Source organism: Muntiacus reevesi, chromosome 7, assembly GCF_963930625.1.
Source record: "Muntiacus reevesi chromosome 7, mMunRee1.1, whole genome shotgun sequence".
In the NCBI taxonomy this organism is placed as follows: Eukaryota; Metazoa; Chordata; class Mammalia; order Artiodactyla; family Cervidae; genus Muntiacus; species Muntiacus reevesi.
In genome coordinates, this window is record NC_089255.1 from 13052651 (window position 1) to 13067978 (window position 15328).

Consider the following 15328-nt stretch of genomic DNA (forward strand, 5'->3'; position numbering starts at 1 on the left):
GCTTTCCCCCAAAGAATACAAACTTTAAATGCCACTCTGCCCACCACTTCCTACACACACACACACACACACACACACACACACACACACACACACACACAGAAAAGGAATTGTGCTTTTCAGAGCAAAAAATGAATAAAATTTCTCACTCTCTATTAAATCAGCATGTCACTTTGGGCAAGTCACCCACTGTCCCAGGGTCTCAATTCCCTCATTTGCCTTGTTTGAGAGGTAAACAAGCTAATTCTCAAGGACCCTACCTCTCCCACCTTCCATCTCCCTCAGTGTTCCCCAGAACTGTCCCCTGACCTTGGGGACTCACTGCTAATGCTGGGATCTAAGAAGAGCTAAGGCCTGGGCCCTTCAGGGTAGGACAAGGGCAGCCACAATCCCGGAGTCAGGATTCAGCCACCAACCCTGGCCTCTCGGCTTGCCTACCTGAGATATCTATGTCCCCTTGGTAGCCTCAGAGGTTCAAAAGGGTTGTCAGCTTGGAGCTTATTATATTTTATAATACCTTAAGATATAATAAGACTGTGATTTCAGAGCAAGCTAGAACAGTTGCAAAATGCCACATTGATGGTTTTGAGTGTATTTTAGGGCCTTGAGCTCTCTTCCCAAATTAATATTCATAGGGACAGGCATGCCATTTATTTGCATATGTAGATTGTTGCTCATTCACTGCAGGATAAAAAGTTTTGGGGTGTTTTTATTTATTGTAGTTATTTTAAGCTTGGATGATAAACCAATCAAGTCAGGCAGGGGAAGGGCAGCTTCCAAGGGCAGGAGTAGGGCAGGAGTATTTTAAATAATTTTTGATGCGAGGAAAGGCATATCCCAGATACACAGGGGTGAGTCATCCCAACCCTGACCAATGAGCAGAATCAATTCCAGGACGACTCTTTCAAGGTCATCCCATTCAGCCCCTACCTCAGAAAGCTTGGCCATCCCACATGGCCCCCCACAGGCCCTTGGGAAACCAACCCCACCATTATCACTCAAGGTCACAGTTGAGAGGCAGGCACAGGTTTGAGGTGTGACTTTGGACAAGTCACTTGAGCCCCCGTTTCTGAGGATGGCAACCTGTTTTGCAAAGTTGTTGTAAAATACACACTAGAGAGTAATAGAAATAAATGGTGGTGATGGTCGCATAACATTATGTAGTATTTAATACCAGTGAAACATACACTTAAAAATGGTTAAGGTAGTAAATTTTATGTTATGTGTATTTTATCACAATAAAAATAAAATTTCTAAAAAAGGACAAACTTGAAAATAAATGCACCAGAAAAGTGCTTGTTAAAGTGTGAAGCCCTAATCAAGGTAGCTGTTCTTAAGATATCTTTTCTCTTGGGATCACTGGTATCCACCCCTCCCAAGTGCCTTCAGGGAAGGCACCATCTCCTGCTACTGCTATCCACTGGAGGATCTGAGAACCATTATCCTGTCTTTACTGGCTTCACTCCTCTTTTCTGCACCAAATAACACCCTGACTACTCCAGGAGAAAACTGTGAGTCCACTGGGAGAATCTAGTGTTTCTCAAGTTACTCCAGAGTCCTTGTATTCTGATCACTCAAGGCACCTTGAAACCTGGTGAGGGTCTGTAGGGAGGAGGCAGTGAAGCCTGTTAGCAAGTTCAGGGACTCTTGAGTCCTACAGACCTGGATGGAGTCCAGATGATCCCAATGTCCAATGGGACCTTGACTGCTCAATCTCTCTGAGCCTCAGGTTTCTCATCTGTGCGACGGGGCTAACTAACACTTTCTACCTACCCCTTGAGACAATGGTACCTAACAAAAGTACCAAACATTTCTATTACTAGGATTGCAGAACCAACAGCCTCACTCACAGCATTAACTCTTTCAGACCACTGGGGGCGCTGTTTCCGGGCGCTCAACATTTGTTCTCAAGCAGGAGTTGCTTAGGCACCAAAGGATCACACTGGTGTTGTGGTTTCATTTCAGGGCTCAAGGAGTCACACTCAGTCTGAAGACCCAGCTCTGCATCAGTGTCTGTTGTTCCACTAGAATTCCTTTAGTTGCCCTAGAGTTCCTTTCATTGTCATGGGCTAATGAGAAAAGAAAAGTGGCCACCTAACACGCAAATGCTTTTGTGCCAAGGTCTGGCCAGAGGATTCCTCAGGATGTTGTTAAGAACAAACATTCCAGCTAAGAAAAGTACTGGGAGAGCTGAGTCACCACAGCGCATTTGGTGGAGCAAGCGACCAAAACCATGATCATGTCACAAGGGCTGATTTAGTCTTAGCACCATAACAGCATCTATCACGTGAAATTAATATTGTTAATCTGAATGTTAATGGCTTTGTAGTTTGCATTTTAATTTATGAACTTGTTTGAGAGCTAAGATTATGTATGAGTTATAAGCCTAAGCTGTTGATGTCTAATTTTTTGTTTATATAGATTTAAATATTATTATATTAATAATTTAAGACAATATTAGAGGTCTGTGGGAAGCATTTTCTCCCTCTAAAATGGAACCATCTGTACACTTCTCAAGTTTTAAGACCATTGGCCTAAAAATTAATGCAGAGAACAACCTGGGGAGTAGATAGAGTCTGTAAAAATCAGGGTTATTGTTCATTTTCTTCTACAGTGGATGGGAAGAGGGGAGGTTTGGCTGAGAAGAAACTGCAGTAGGTGAAGGTTAAGTGATTTGCCCAAGGTCACTCATCGGTCAGTCTCCATACTCAGGATCCCGACCTTGGATGTCAGGGAAGTCTCAGAAATCTTAGGTAAATTCCTTCTTCCTTCACTCCTGAAGCATATTATTCTGAACATTGAATATTCATATTGAATATTCATATTGACTGAAGAATAAAGGCTAATAAGTGACTTTCTCTGCATCCTGGTTCCTCTTTCCCTCACCCCCAAGCAGAGCCAAACTTTTATCCAAGTCCTGAAGAAAGGTAGATGCTATGCCAGCTCCAAGCAGAGGCTCCCAGCTCAAAGTGTTCCAAGGAGATTCAAAATAAAAGTTTTCCTGTCTATTGTGAAGGGATAATGAATGAAGAAGGTTCCACCCACAGATCTCTGCAGAGCCTGCCCCTTTCCCACTTCTGACACCAGCATCTCTGATAGGTAGACACTGAGGCCAGCTCAGGGCTGGCTTCTGGGAGAAGGACTAAACCAGTTTTGAGGAGGTAGTTTGTTAGAAAGGTAAGACCTACACAGACAGAGCCCAGGAGAAGGTGAACCAGGCGGCAGGTTAATTAAGAGCTACGTTGTGCAGTAGAGAGGTGGGAGTTACAGCAACTCAGGAAAGAGGTAGATCAATGAGAGATAGCCGAGATGGAAGTCCCTAGAAGGGGGGGAGCCAGAGCTGAGATGTGAAGATTGAGTGGGACCTGGCTGAGAGGAGGGACGTGGTCATTTCAGCCAGTGGTCACAGTTGTGAGAAGATGACAGTGTTCCTGAGGCATTGAAGAAGCTAGAGATGGGCAGCCCTCACCTCCTCCCAAGTTCCCCTCCTTCTCTCCACTGCCACCTTCCTGCTTATCCTTGGACTTACCAAGGGAGTTCTCACCTCAGGGCCTTTGCACTTACCATTCCCTCTGCATTGCAGGTACCCCTTACCCCCAGATATCCACATGGCTTCCTTCTTCTCACTCTCTGCTCAATTGTCACCATTAGAGTGGCCTTTCCTGACCACACTGTATTCCATCGCCATCTATACACTTTACCTTGCTATTTTCCTTCACTGCAACTGGCACAAAGTATATGGTATGCTCACTTTTTACCACCTATCTCCCCCACTTCAGTGAAAACTCCTGAAGGCAAGGGCTTTGTTTTGTTCCCTGCTATGTTGAGTATGTGATCAATGATCAGTGTCTTCAGAATGAATGAATGAAAGGAAAGAAGAATGCTAAAAAGGGCTGAAGAACACCACTCATAGCTCCTGGAGGCAGCAGAGACCTCCTCCCTATTGTTAAGTCAGCAGTGTTTTCCTTCCACAGGTAAGACAGTGGAGACACAGAACAGGAGTGGTACCAGGTGAGGGTGGGTGGGCGTAGGGGTTCAGAAAAGTTGGCTCAGATCCAGCTTGATCCCACTGGCAGAACAGTTTTTGCTCTTAAAGGAATCTCAGGATCAGGCTTGAGGGTGGCAGGAAAGATAGTGAAGGTATCAATAAGAAGATGAGGGATCAGGACTTCCTTGGTGGTCCAGTGGTTAATGATCCACCTTCCAATAGAGGGGACATGGGTTTGATCCCTGGTTGCAAAACTAAGATCCCATACACCATGAGGCAACTAAGCCCTCCAGGCCACAACTAGAGAGCCCACTTGCTGAAACTAAGACTCTATGCAGCCAAATGGATAAATAAAATATCTCTTTTCCAAAAAGTAAGAAATCAAAACAAGCCACAACATAACAGGGGGTGGAAGGTCTTCAGGAAAGAGTCATGGTAAACGTCACAGTTTTAAAAGTCCCCTGGCACAACAGAGAGGGCCTGAGTCTCATCAGAGATGAGAGATGGAAGGAGGAAGGGGACAGAGCAATTGGGAAAAAGAGACTGGGATAACAGGGCACCCACAGGTCAGGAGAACATCCAGAAGATGTATGAAATGGAGCGTAGAAGAGAGAACTTGACTTTGCCCTCCCTTTGCCTCCCGCTGCTGAGTAAGCCTGGAAGCCACTTAACCTCTCCCAGCCTCCACTTCCTCATCTGTAAAATGATGACCAAATTCCAACCTCAAGGGTGGTTACAAGGCTGAGTTCAAACAGCTCCTAAAAATCACCTAAGCTAGTGCTTGGCATACAGCAGGCAGGCATTCATCAAAGGGAGTCTCTTCTCCAAATTGAGGTTAAGGAAAAAAAGGATGAGGATGAACTGACTTTTCAGGTAAATAATCTTATTCCCCTTATTCCTGATTTATTAATTCAATAAATATTCACTGAAGTGCCCTGTGCTTGCAGGTCACAACTGGATACAAAGAAGGACTCGCTTTCACCCCATCTCAGACCTTGATGGCCTTACATCCAATTGGGAAGATGAGGAACATTGCAATAAAATGCTGAACAATGACCCCAGAGCGTATTGTTAAGTACCAAGTTTGTGGTGTCAGCAATAACTGCTACAGAAATTCAGGGGAAGGAGAGATTGATGCTTCGCGATCACTATGGGCTCTGGTGGTCTGGGATGGTCTAATGAGGATGCAGCTCTAACCCTGGCCTTAAGGAAAGGGTGGTTTGACTTAAACACAGAGAAAGGCAGAATTTGAAGCAGAGTCAGACGTGACAGTGAGCCGCACCACCAGGAGAAAGGATGCAGGCAAGTTGCGGAGACTTACAGGGGTCTGTTGAGGAGTTTGCACTTCATCCAGTGAGTACTGTGGGGAAAAATGTAAGGTAATGAGTGGACAAAAATGACATTTGGGGATGACCTGAAGGAGGGAGATATGAGAAGCTGCGAAATAGCACTCAAGCAATATAACGTGTCTGTAGCACGTATTCTAGGCTCATCACCACCTCTGTACTCTAATTACTGACCATCCTGTTTGCTGAACACCATAGAATGCTCCTCCTAGCATGGTTGGCCTGCAAGTCACAATTGTTGGTTTATTCTCTGGTCATTTGTCCCCACGACCCCAAGGCACTATAGCTTGCAGCTTGGAGATAAGAGCAGGAGGCTACTGCCATCACCCAGCATAAGATAGAAAGAACCTGCACAAAGGGAACGTCTCGTGCCAGAAAGAAGGACTTATATTCAAGAAACATAATGAAGAGAAAAGAAAGTCAGTGCTTTAATATTTGAAATAGAGGGAGGCAGGCATCAGAAGTGTTGCTAAGGTTTTGAGCCTAAGCATCTGGGAAGACGGTGCTGCCAACAACAAGAATGAAGAATCCAGAAGGGCAGATGGCTTGAGAGATGGGAAGACATTAGATTCCACTTTAGGCGTATAGACTTTATGATAGCAGCCAGATATCCTAATAATAATAGTATCTAATCAGCAACTAGAATGTATGAGATTTGGAGACTGATGGGCCGTTCAAAGGAGTGGAAACCAGGAACTGAAGACTGGCAAGGAAGTCACTTCGACTGCCTCCCAGAGCAGCAGACTATATTTGGACTGTCAAAGACAGAAAAGAGATAAGAACCCAACTTGGCTTAAGGTTCCATTTCACCACTGAGAAAAGAAAAGCAAGAGACAGTGAGTTGGGCAGAAGCTCATAACCCATCCATACTAAGATGCTAGAGTTCCGGCATGCACTATGAACCACCTCCTCTAAGAAGTAGTTTCTAACTTCTGTGGCTCCCACTGATGTCATATTCCTCATACCAAGGTTGGCCTGCAAGTCACAATTATTGATTTACTCTCTTGTTCTGCTGCTGCTGCTGCTGCTGCTAAGTCACTTTAGTTGTGTCCGACTCTATGTGATCCCATAGACGGCAGCCCACCAGGCTCCCCTGTCCCTGGGATTCTCCAGGCAAAGACACTGGAGTGGGTTGCCATTTCCTTCTCCAATGTGTGAAAGTGAAAAGTGAAAGTGAAGTCGCTCAGTTGTGTCCAACTCTTAGCGACCCCATGGACCGCAGCCTACCAGGCTCCACCATCCATGGGATTTTCCAGGCAAGAGTACTGGAGTGGGGTGCCATTGCCTTCTCTGGCTCTCTTGTTCTGTTCTCTGATTATTTGATAGTCTACATGGTCTAGACTTTACAAGTCTGCTGCACTAGATTATAATTCTTCAATGTCAGAGATCAAATCTTCAAATAAGTTTATGCTTCTTACATACTAATCAAATGCAGTTATTGAGTTAAATCATATCTAGTTTCCCAATAAATTCCCATTACACTGATGAATAAGACCCAAAGAAGTAAAATACTTTGCTCAGAGTCACAGGGCTAAGAAGGAGTACAAAAAATTAAAACCCAAGTCTTAAATGCTATAGCAGGTATTGTTGGTTGCTCCTTTCTTTTTTCCAAAAGCATTCTAATTTTTTTCATTTCTGAGACTCAACAAATCAAGATTATTTTAAACCAATTATACCTGTGGTTGGCTTATGCATGGACATGTGACCTTGCAATTCAGCCAGTGAGACTTGCAGGAAATTCTACTGAACCTTCTGGTCAAGGTTCCCCTCCTGCCTTTTCTGCCTCTGCACATCATCGTAACGGTGTAATACCTGGATTTGTTACAGCCAACTTGTGACCTTGAGACCAAGAAATGATGAAAAGAATTTGTATCTTTGATGATATGTTGAACCACTGAAAGAACTAAGCTTGGGGCAGACAGCCCACATCTGTTGTAGTAGGAGATGCTAAGCCATAATTGTTTCAGCCAGTTGAATCCAGGTTTTTGCTACATGCACCCCTGACTGATACCCACACCAATCAAGGGCTTTTGTCACTACAGTACCTGAGCCAAGCATTATGGCAGATACATAACAAGTAAAATCCTGTTCCTTGCCCTCATTGTGCCTTTCCCAAGACTGGACCTTCAATAAGTATTCAATCTATATTTGATTAATTGATTCTCCCTTTGCTCATCAGTTATCTTTCTTCCTTATACTCAGCTTCACTGATTATCTCTAAGTTTCAGCTTCACATTTGCACTGTGGTCTCAACATTTCTACCAGGTCCTTCCCCATCGCCTCCCCCCCACCTCTAAGGATCAAGCCAAAAGCAACGGACTCACACTTCACCCACAGAGACCATCACAGAAAGTCCGCGTTCCTAAATATTTGTTCTTTGAAATGTCTTTCTCAATTAGATCTCACCCAAATGTTTGAGAGTCAGGCTGAATTCCAACTTCCTGCTCCAGAACAGACATGTTGAGCCTGCATAATTACTGCAGCCGGCTTTATTTGCTATAAAAACATGGATTTTTTTTTGCTCCTTCTCAACTGTAAAATAATCAATAAATAGAATCCAGATGAAAAATGCCAGCATTTAGGAGAACAATTCTTTTATAATTCTTTTCTTTTGGGTCTAATTAACACATTGGGGATAAAATGTGTTGTTACACTTACCCAAGCCACTAAGGTGAAACAAACTCTCCTGCTGAGATACAGCTTCACATCAGAGACACAGGTGAAACAGACAGACAGTTTCAAAACATTTTGAAATGTTCCACAAACATCTGTAAACCTGTGAGGTGGACTTCCTCCAATGCTTGTCTGTTCAACTATTCAACTTTTTCCTCTGTCCCCTATGAACATATTACATAGATGCTGTCAAATGAAACATAGATAGTCCCATTAGCAGGAGAAGCAATCTCTCTGACTTTCTTTTAAATGAAGAGGACATGCCTCTTTGGACAATGACCACTGGGGCCATGAAAGTTTCATGAGGGGCTCTTGGAGTGAATGACATCTTCTCAATTATAACAGTGCTAAAATAAACCCCCACAGAGCCACAGGGCATCGAGTCTACATCCCAACACAGGACACCTATTTATTCCCTAATTATATTGCAATATATTCTCTCTGTATATGTACTGATGAAGATTAAATATTCTTTTAATTCTAAGGCCTCCTGGTGGGTAAGGCGGAGGGCATCAACCCTAGGCAAATTCTTGGAGTTCTTAGAGCTAAATCACAGTCTTTGTTCCAGGCTCCCTCACTGCATCATCTCAGGAAAATCACTCACTTTCCCTTGTTCTCACATAGTAGTTCTTTCATTGTGGTCCTGGTGCCAAGAGCATCAGCATCACCTGGGAACTTGTTAAAAATTCAAATTACTGGGCCCACTCTGGACCTGCTGAATCAAAAATTCTGGGGGTGGAACACAGCAATCTGTGTTCAAGCAAGCGTGCTGCATTGAAGTCTGAGAAGCACTGGTCTATAAAACAGGAAGCAAAGAGTATTATTGTAAACTGAATCAAGGATAAGGGATACCTGGACTTTTCAGAGCCTGGGTTCCTTTCTGAATAACTGTCTCAAACTGCAGAGTAGGACTCCACTTACCCATCTGTACAATGGGGCTACAGCGTTCACCAAGAAGCTGTGGGTGCTGGAATTTAAGAAGTAAGTGGTTACCTGGCACCAGTCTCTATGGATACCTAGCAAGATCAGAGTTGCCAGTACTCAACAGCTCCCTCCCACCATACTCTGACTGGCAGAAGCTCCGCAGCGCAAGTCCTCCAATGCCACATCTAAGGTCATCACTGCAGCTGCCTCTGGGTTACCCTTGGCAACCAGGAGCCAGAGTCATGGTAGCCCACAGAATTTTGAAATCCCATAGCCAGTAGCCTCAAGCCTTTTTACAAAAACTCAGAGCCTTGAACCACTAGAGAGGAGGCTCGGGATTGTTCTGTTCTGGTGCCCCATTTCAGCAGTTCTTCAGACAGCGCTTATGTTCGCCTCCACTCTACATCTAGACTTTAAGCCTGAGGATGACACCTAGAATGCCAGCCTCGTGAGGTATGGGACTCTGCCTGACTGGTTCATGGCTGTCTGCCCAGTGCCTGGCACAAAGCAAGAGCTCAAGAACTGTTTATTGACTAAGTTTTCCTAGCACGGTAAATGCTCTGTCCATGGTAAGTCCAATCATAAGCCCCAAACCTTCAAGTACCTAAAAGTTATGTTTGGAAAGGGGCAAAGAAATTATTTCAAACCCCAGGGAACAAGGAGAAAAGGGAAAAGGAAAAGCAAGAGCCTGAATATTTCCCAGCTGAAGCCAGAACCCTTGGCTCATAGGGCACTCAGCCAATTGCTCACCTTGAATCTGGAACTAGAAGACTTCTGGGCCAGGGTTCTTTCTGAGGTGTGTGTGGGGCGGGGGGACGTCTTTTGTTTTTGCATATTAGAATTCTTGTGCAGGAGAGGCGGGAGCTGAAGGATGATAAGGCATTGACCACAGGTTCTGGGCATGATTTCTAAGCAGTGGGTCTTCTAACTGCCCTCCTGTTTCTCACTCAAAGGCCAGTTCTCACTGGTCCTGACTCTGCTGTCTTTTGACCAGACACTTAATAAGAGCTTTTCTACCCTCTCAGGACTCCAGCCTCGCGCCCAAGCCAGGTGATCCTACTCCCTCAATTAGAAATCTACCCAAGGCTCAATTCCAAACCCTCCTTTCCCCAGGGACCACCCTGGCCCCTCCCCCTCCAAACAGTGATTTCACCTGGGAAGCCAGTACTCCCCGCCCCCCCCCCCCCCACTTGGCCACGAAATAGTGACTGTTCTTTCTCTGTAGACTGCACATTATGGGACTGGGCAGAGTCTTAAGAGCTCCCTTTACCCCCAGACTTCAGTGCAGGCACAGGATAGATACTGGACCAACTGTACCTAAGTGATTTGTCCTGGGGGGTGATCGGAGCCCAGCACCTAACAAGAGACCAGCCCTCTGCCTCTAACCTCAGGCACACCGAGTCCTGCAGCCTTCAGAGGGCTTACAGTGGCCTGGCTGGGAACACTCGCCGGGCGCTGAGAAAGTGGTAAGGACAGCACAGAGTGCTGGGGGGAGGGGGGATCCCTGAATGAGAAGTCTAGAGACCTGGTTTACCGTTCCCTTACATCCTTAACTAGCTATAAGCGAATCCTTTCAACTTCTCTGGGCCTTCGTTTGCAGATCTGTGAATTGGGAGGAAGAGGTGGAGACTGCAGTCTTGGATCTTGAATCTCTAGCGGCTTAAAGAACGTGTGAGCAACGCAGAGAGCGGGATGCGCACTAGGGGAAACCCGCCAAAGGAGCTGAGGATGGGGTGACGGTGGATTCGACGCCCTCGGGGACCCCGCCCAGCTGGCAGGGGACAAGGGCCGAGGGACCCTCTCCAAAAAGCCCCAGCTCTCAGTCCCACGAAACAGGCTCTAAACCCTTCAAAAAACCTCTCCAACAGCACTCCAACAAAGAGGGCTGCGAAGCCGGGGTCCCGCTAGCTCCGCAGAAGCCCAACTGGGTTGAGTCCAGCCTGCCGGACTCCGGGAACCAGAGGACTCGCGCCCCGGGCAGCTCGGAAAGACGCCCCCCGCAAGCCTGCGCTCGCAATCACCTGGCCGGAGCATTAACCCATGCTTTCCCGGCAGAGCGCAGAAGGGGCGCTGATGTTCCGGCACGAGTACCCTAGCCAGGGCGAGCTGAGATGGCCCGGAGTCCAAATCACCCAAAGGCCTCCTCCAACCTGCCCGAGGCCTCGTTCTTTGCAGTCCCGGGAGGATGGAGCGGGAGATCCTGAAGCAGAGACAGTTCGAAATATTTTTCTAAAAAACACGACCACATGAGAGGGAGTCAGACCAGCCTCGCAGCGCGGGCTAGCGGGGACGGATCCCGAGAAGCGGCTACCCTAGGATGGAACCCCGGAGTCCAGGTCGGAAGAAAGAGCCAGGCTCGAAGAACGGTCAAGGCAAGGCTCCGCGCTCCCAGGTTCCGGTCGAGGGGGCGGCTCCGTCCCACACATGAACGTTGAGTCCCAAGCGGAACGATTTTGGATATTTTTCGTCGTATTTTTTCAAGTAAATCAGGAAAATAAACCAAGTGCCGGGGAAAAGCGTCTGCGTCTGCTGCTCCAAGGGGCCACAGCCAGCAACCACCCCCATCTCCAACACCACCCCCCAAGGCTGGGTGAGAAGTTGGGAACTTCGGCACCGCGCTCCAGGCGCGCACTGGCAGTGATTCGCTTTTCTCAACTTCGGGATCTGGGGTCACGGCCGCGGACAGTAGGGACCTCCGCTGAGTCGACCCGGACTTGCCCGGGTCGGGCGTCCAGGAGTTCCCCGAAGAGAGTCGGGACTCCGGGACGAGAAAAGAAGGAAATAGACGTTCGGTTTCGCGCCTCCAAAAGTGCGCATGGCACCTGCCGGGTCTCTGCTACACGTAGCTAGGCTCAAGGCTAGCCACGGCGGGGGATCTGGCCGCGCCCCGCAGGCTCTGCGTGCGGACCTCGGCGCGCCCGGGGCCGCTCGGAGGTGGGAGTCCCCAGACTTAGAGGCGGGCAGGCGCCCTCCCCGGGACAACCGCGTCGCGCCGCTGCGCTCGGGTCTTCCCCCGCCGCCGGTGCTGCGTCCCGACTGCGGAGAGAGAGCCCGCGCCGGGGCGCCCCGCGTCCTGCCCGGACCCCTGGCATTCTATCCACACTCACCTCCTCCCGCACCGAACTCGGCTTCCGCAGCCCGGACCCGGCTGAGCACCGGGAATCCACGGAGCCGGTGGAAAGTTAGTCGAGGGGATGCAAAGCCCCCTCTCCGGGGTCAGAACCCCCCAGCCCCCGGCCCCGTGTGCCCCCAGCGCTCCACGGCTCCGTGTCCTCGCCGTCCCCGCCCAGCCACCTACCTGCTTCGCGGCCCGCCCGGGGCTCAGCCGGCCAGTTGCGGTCCTGTCCTCCGGAGCCCGAGCCGCGCCGGAGCGCCGGGCCAGGAGCCGGAGCTGCTGGCAGTCCAGAGCTGGCCGGCGAGCGGAGGGAACGGCGAGCGAGAGAGCGAACCGGCGGGCGGCTGGAGCCGCGGCTGCTGCTGCCGCCACCGAGCCAGCCCCCACCCGCTCCGTCCCTCGGTCCCTCCTCCCTCCTTCCCTCCCAGCCTCCCTCCTCCCTGCTCGCGGCTCCCTCCCTCCGATCTCTACCCCCCGCCCCCACCTCCTGCCTCTTTTTTTTTTCCTTCTCCCTCTCGGTTCCTCTCCGACCCTGCTCTCTCGATCTCTCTCGCTTGCTCTTCGTCCTCCTTGCGTCTCTCTCTAGCTTTCCTTCGGTTTCCCTTTTCTCTGATTCAACCTTTCCTGACCTCCCTTCTCACCTCCCGCCAACAACCCCCCCACACCCAGCTTTCCGTTCTTTCCCTCTTTTCTCCCCGTTTCCTCTTCTCTCTCTCTCTCTCTAACCCCTTTCTACCTCTTTTTACTATTTTTCTCCTCCTTTTAACCTTTTCCCGTCTTTACCCTCCTCTCCCATCCCTACTCGGAGTGGCCTGCCAGGCGCCTGAGCCCTTCAGCTCAGGTCGGGGAACCCCACCCCCCGGAGGAGGGAAGCCCCCGGGGGTCGTGCTGTTAACTGGCTGAGGAAGGGGAGAGAGGGCCCAGCCGGGGCCAGAGACCAGGGCTTGAGAAACAGCTGGGCCGGGGGGAGGCTAGAAGGCAAAGAACTCGAGACAGTCAGCACTCAGCCAGCCACGCTGAGCCGCAAACTGAGACCTAGAGACGACGGCAGAGACCCACCTTGCTGAGGTCTGCTCCAGAGGCAAGGCCTAGACCATCACTGCTCCTCGTGGTCAGGGAAGGGCTCCTTCACTGACCCCCAGAAAGCGGGCGCAGGGGACGGGCCGCCGGAGGCCTCCCACTCCTCCCAGCCTCTCTGCCTGGTCCAGGTTCCCGGGGCCCCCAGGACAGAGCCTTCTCCCTCCAAGAGCGCCTTTGGCCACTTCACTGCCCCGCAGCATTCTTAGGGGGTCTAAGCCAGGCGGAAGGGGAGGTCCTGGTTTGGAAGTGACAAAGGTAACAAACCCCTTCTTCCCACCCACCCCGTCTCCAGGCAATGGGGAACTTAACCAACCACTCCTGCTTATCAGGGGGAGAGTAGCAGAAAGGTGTTTTGCTGGTGTGGTTTGTCTCTTTTTCTCCTTGAACTACCAGGAAGGCCCAGTTTGGAAAAAGGTGCTGTATACCCCTCAGGAGATTGCTTTATTATCTATTTTGCAGCATGTGGAACTTCCCTGACCAGAGAACAAACCCACACCCCCTGAAGTGGAAGCACAGAGTCTTAACCACTGGACCACCAGGAAGCCCCAGGAGAATAATTGTGTGTGTGTATGTGTGTGTGTATGCGTAAAGCAGACATATTGTCTGAGGCTTTAGGAAATGCATGTCTATACATGTGTCTGAGCACCTAGCCCTCTCAGGTCAACAATTGACAATGGACTTAATTCCAGGTCTGTTGGGGCAAGTCCCACCCCTATAAGTTTTTCCAGGCACTACCCCATTTCAGCCTAGTGGGGTCCGGAGAGGAGAGGCAGTGTCTCGGTTCCCATGGAACCTCTTCTGCAGCTCAGCTCTGTCAAGACAGGATCACATTTCTCCTCATTTCATCCCTGACTAATGGGGCCAGACTTGTCCCCCTTCAGTACTGTCCCTTTCGTGGTACCATCCAGGCAAAACCCCACACAAATACCAACTTGAGTTCCCTGCCGTGGGACATCAAGTCAAATAAAGAAACCCCTGCCTGGGCCTCTGTTGTTCACATCACACAACCAGAAGAAGCGTCTGGTCGGGGCTGGGACTATGTTGAAGCCAGTGAGGCATACCTAGGGCACAAAATTCAAGGATGCACCCAGTGTCTGGGCCATGCAGTCAAATCCGAGGGCTGTCACCAACCAGCTGTGTCACCTGGGTCCATCACCACCCCTCTCTGGCCTTCCATTTCTCCACCTGATTCTGAAGAGGCTGAAACAGATGTTCTCTAAGGCTTTCTCCAGCTCTGAGGGACTGCAGCTTGTGGGTATCCGAAATGCCAAAGGTTAAAAGAATGGGTTCTAACTTTCTGGGTTTCTATTCCTGCTCCACCACTTACTAACCGTGGCATTGGACAGACAGTCACTTATCCTCTCCAACCTCAGTTTCCCTATCAGTAAAATGGGAACGATGATAATCCTGTGAGCCCTGTGAGGAATAAACCAAATGCTACATTTATCAGTACACAGTAATTGCTAGCACTACTAGCAACTAATATTACACAAGGTAGGTTTTCAAATATCTTTTCTTCATCTCATATTCCCTTTTGGATTATGAGTTGCAACTCCTACCTTCTCAAACTTCAGTTCTAACAAGTTTGGGGAGACGGGCAGTTCTTCCCACACCCCACTCAACAAGCAAATGCACGGGAAGCAACCCACTTCCCTGTCTCTCTCACACACACTCCCACACTGCCTGGTGTGAACTGCCTGCCTGAGGGTTGCTGGGCCCTCCACACTGGGCAGAGGATTGCCTGATTTTCTGCCACACTCTAAAAACCCACACGGATCTATAAAGCTGCACCTTCTCCACCCAGCTGGCAGGCTTCCAAGGACACATGTCCCAACAGAGCCAGGAACACTTTTAGCAAACATCTCTGAGGGTCGGCTCCAGGTCGTGCTGAGCCCGCCATCGCATCATTCATTTGTCAATCCCTGAGAGCCTGCTTATGGGAAGGACTGCTGTGCACCTCCTATTGTATAAGTTTCAATCCAACTGCAACAAGTTTATTTGGGAAGTTATGACAACATCCATGACCAGTCTATTCATCTGAACGCATAATGGAAGACAAAAGTCCACTATTCGAAGCTATAAGCCTTGCTCTCTAAAAGCTTCCACTCTAACTGGGCAAGATGACATAACAGAAGAGTTGACTGAGATATCTGAAAGCAGGAATGCTGGAAGCAGCTGCTTGAGTTCAAAGCCTAGCCCCTT

General features: G+C 49.1%; 1 protein-coding gene across 1 annotated transcript in view; it reads right to left on the minus strand.

Annotated features, from left to right (window-relative positions):
* MEGF11 (multiple EGF like domains 11) overlaps positions 1-12332 on the minus strand; it is a 380180-nt gene extending 367848 nt beyond the window's left edge. Inside the window, exon 1 of the mRNA XM_065941975.1 lies at positions 12230-12332. The gene's annotated coding sequence lies outside the window, so the exon portion shown is untranslated. The remainder of the gene's footprint in view (positions 1-12229) is intronic.
* Between the last annotated feature and the right edge of the window lie 2996 nt (positions 12333-15328).